The 3,731-nt window shown below is 38.6% G+C and overlaps 1 non-coding gene across 1 annotated transcript; it reads right to left on the bottom strand.

Moving 5' to 3' along the window:
• Window positions 1–1,547: 1,547 nt before the first annotated feature.
• Window positions 1,548–1,654, bottom strand: LOC111910417 (small nucleolar RNA R71). The gene has a single exon (XR_002856527.1). It is a non-coding gene; the product is annotated as a small nucleolar RNA R71 (small nucleolar RNA).
• Between the last annotated feature and the right edge of the window lie 2,077 nt (window positions 1,655–3,731).

Below are 3,731 nucleotides of genomic sequence, written 5' to 3' on the forward strand. Positions count from 1 at the left end.
TGAATACCTAATAATATAGTGAACACTAGTTATTGGAGCTAAGATCAAACCAATCTTAGATTAGTAATTGAATAACTAAATTAAGTTGTGTTAGAGAACTCATATTATGACTGTAATTGTGTTTTGATTAATCAATTTTCATGGCTCCAATTTTATTTAATAATTGATTATGTGTTAATTATTGTATGAACATAAATAAAATTACATGAATTGATTAATAATTAGTAGATTTAGAACTAAATTACTAATACTTTCTTAATTGGTCACCAACAGTAATAGTTATAGCTAATGTATAACCATTGAGTGAAAGTGGATTCGAACTAACAGAAGTGTTTTGTTTATTGATTAAGTTTTTGTTAAAGAATTAAGTTCATCTAAACTTGCAAAATTAGATAAAAACCCTTTTAGCTTGTTAATAATTAGATTAATTTAGTAGTAAATAAAGTAATTAATAACATCGTTCCCTGTGATCGACACCTGACTTACCTAAGCTATACTGTAATCTGACTAGGTACACTGCCTATAAGTGCATAGTTAGTCTAAGTTTGTTAGGTTATAAATATTAAAATTATTGGGTACTTCCGTGCACATCAACTTTTTGGCACCGTTGCCGGGGAACGACTTAGTTTATTAGTTTATTTATTTGCATTAGGTTAATCGATCCTTTTTGTGGGGTAAAACCTGCAAAAAGTTAATTTCCAGCAAGGTTTAATTTCTTTTTTTTTCAGCTACAGAGTCCACGACGTGGCCAGATAAGTGCCACGACGTGGTTTTTGAGAATTTTAGTTTTTGTTTTAGTTCTTAGTTTATTTTTCTATTTTAGTTCAATTTTACGTTTTTATCCTTTTTTTGCAGGTGCTCATGACCAGATGCACTAACACACCTTTGGTGCCACCACTTGAAGATCCCGAGTCTACACTTCACGAAAATAAGAACAAGAACGCGAAGGAAGATCACACGCCAAAGAAGACACCATTGCAAGAACTAAAATCAAGATTTTCAAGGAAGTCGGGAAAGAAGACAGGAGAGTCCAGTTCAATCCCAAAGGATAAGGGCAAAGTTGAAGAACTTGGTCTAGTCCCTAATCCACACGAGTCAAAATACGATTCAGACCCATAATTTGAAATATTTGCATGTGAACCCGAGAACGAGCCGGAAACGAAATGGAAAACATTGAGGAGATGTCCATGGGAGCTTACAAGAAGCGGATCTGAGAAGATGTGGGTCCCGGTTTAGTCCAACCCGCAATACCCGCCACTGCCACATTCGAGCTGAAGGGGCACATCTTGACTGCATTGAAGGATATCCCATTTTATGGGAAGGATCATGAGGATGCTTTTAAGCATCTTGATGAAGTCAATGACATTGCAGATTACTTCAATGTCCTAAATGTCAACAGAAACACCATCTTGCTTAGAATGCTTCCCATTACTTTTAAGGGAGCTGCTAAAGAATGGTTAAAATCACTTCCACCGGGTACGATCACCACTTGGGCTCAAATGCATGAGAAATTTCTTGACCAGTTTTGCCCACCATCCAAGATAGCTAAACTCAAGAAGGCAATAGTCAACTTTGAACAATAGACGGGGGAGTCATTATACGAAGCATGGGAGCGGTACAAAGGCTTGATCAGAAATTGCCCTCAACATGGTTTTATTGTTCAACAAGAGATGTCGTGCTTCTATGATGAGGTCAATGTTATGACAAGACAACTCCTTGATTCTCAAGAACCTTTGCCAAAGAAAAATCCAAGAGAGTTCAAGGAGCTGATTAAAGAATTCGTAAAGCACTCTCGTGAGTACCACAACCCTAGGCAAGATGGAATCAAAGGCAGTGGAAGTGCACAAACTGAAGAAATAGCAGCTATGATGGCTATGCTAAATAATATGGACCGGAGGCTAACCCAAATGGACCAATCAATTCATGCTATAAGAGTTGGTTGCGAGCGGTGTAATGGTCCACACTCGACCAAGGACTGCAATTTAGATGAGTTTGGGAATAGAAAAGCTCAAGTGTGCTACTCGAGTAGGGACAAGTATGATGAAGACTGGAGGAAACCAAAGAAAGAGTGGCTGCCATGTGAAGAATATAAGAAGAAAAAAAGAAGAGAAGTATAGGCAAACAGGCGGAGGCTTCTACCAAAAGGAGCAGCCACCAGCTGAGAGGAAACCCGATCTAGAGACCATGTTAATTAAGTTTATGGAAGCTTCAGAAAAGAGACATGAGGCTACTGATTCTGCTATTAATGAATAAAGAACTTTGGTAAAGAATCATCATGCATTGATGGTAGAACAACAAGCTTTAATAAAAAATCAACAAGCCTCCATTAATAATCTTGAAGTGGAACTTGGTCAACTAACTACTTTGGTTCATGAAAAGCTGTTCCCAAGAAATCCTGAAACGAAGGCCCAATCTCATGTAATGGCCATACATACTGAAGAAGAGGCAATCTCTGAGTTCCTAGAAGCATTAGAAGAAGAACCACAACAGCTTGATCCAAAGCCAAAAAAGCCAAAGCTTGAAAATGAAATTGCTACTGAAACACTTGTACCACGGCGTGGCACTTATCGGGCCACGTCGTTGCCCTTGTCTGAACAGAAAGTTTCTGAGCCTGTCTCAGTTTATAGAACACCTTTACCATTCCCGTCTCGAGCGCATCTCAGTCCACTGGAAAGGGAACATCTAGAATTTATTCAACAAATAAAGGGTATTCCTATTAACACTCCTTTTATTGAGTCAATTGCAAAAATTCTAGAATACGCAAAGTTCTTACAAGACCTGTTAGCCACTCGGCAGCAACTAAAGAAGAATTCTAAAGTTATTCTAAGTGAGCAAGGTTCAAGGGTTGTGTTGGGGGAGATACCTAAGAAGATGGGGGATCTTGGACGCCTTACTCTTCCATGTGAGTTTGGTAACAACATGAAGGTTGATGCTTTAGCCGATTCTGGGGGGCTAGCATTAATTTGATACCTTATTCATTTTATCAAAAGTTGAAAATTCAGAAGTTGAAGGCTACAAGGATGACTATTCACATGGCGAACCGTTCAGTGACACAACCCAGGGAATTGTGGAAGATGTTTTAGTAAAAATTGGGAAATTCATTTTTCCAATACACTTTGTAGTATTGGACATGCAAGAAGATCCCGATGTACCAATTATTCTAGGCCGCCCGCTGTTAAACACTGCTGGAGCTCTTGTTGATATGCGGGAGTCTAAGCTCACCTTGAGGGTTGGTGATGAAAAGGAAGATTTTGGGATAAAAGATGGCTTTCAAGAGTATCATGCTCAAGAAGAGGTGTTCACCATTGATGAAGACAATGAACTTGAAGAATTAGAGAAACTCATGGAAGAGGAAATTAAAACAATTCATCAAGTTAAAAGAACAAAACCAAGAGCATCTGTCTCATGTTTAGTTGAAGTCATTGCTTATAAGAGTCCACCTTCTTGGGTGAGCAAGGAAGATGATGAGATGACAAGTGATGAAGAGGAGGTTACTTCAAAGGTGACAAAGCCAGTGGTGAAAGAAGGGAAGAATGCTATGAAGTGCAAGGAAGAAACTAAAGGGACCAAACGCAAGCTTGATGAAGACGAGGTCAAAGCTAAAAAGGAAAATTCAAAAAATGCGTACAAAAGACAAGTTCAAGCTTACAAAAAGTGTGTCAAGGAACAAAAGATCCTAGTGGTGGATTCTTCAGAGGACTCCACACAGGAGGCATGGAGTCCAACTCATG

Source organism: Lactuca sativa, chromosome 5, assembly GCF_002870075.4.
Source record: "Lactuca sativa cultivar Salinas chromosome 5, Lsat_Salinas_v11, whole genome shotgun sequence".
Classification (NCBI taxonomy): Eukaryota; Viridiplantae; Streptophyta; class Magnoliopsida; order Asterales; family Asteraceae; genus Lactuca; species Lactuca sativa.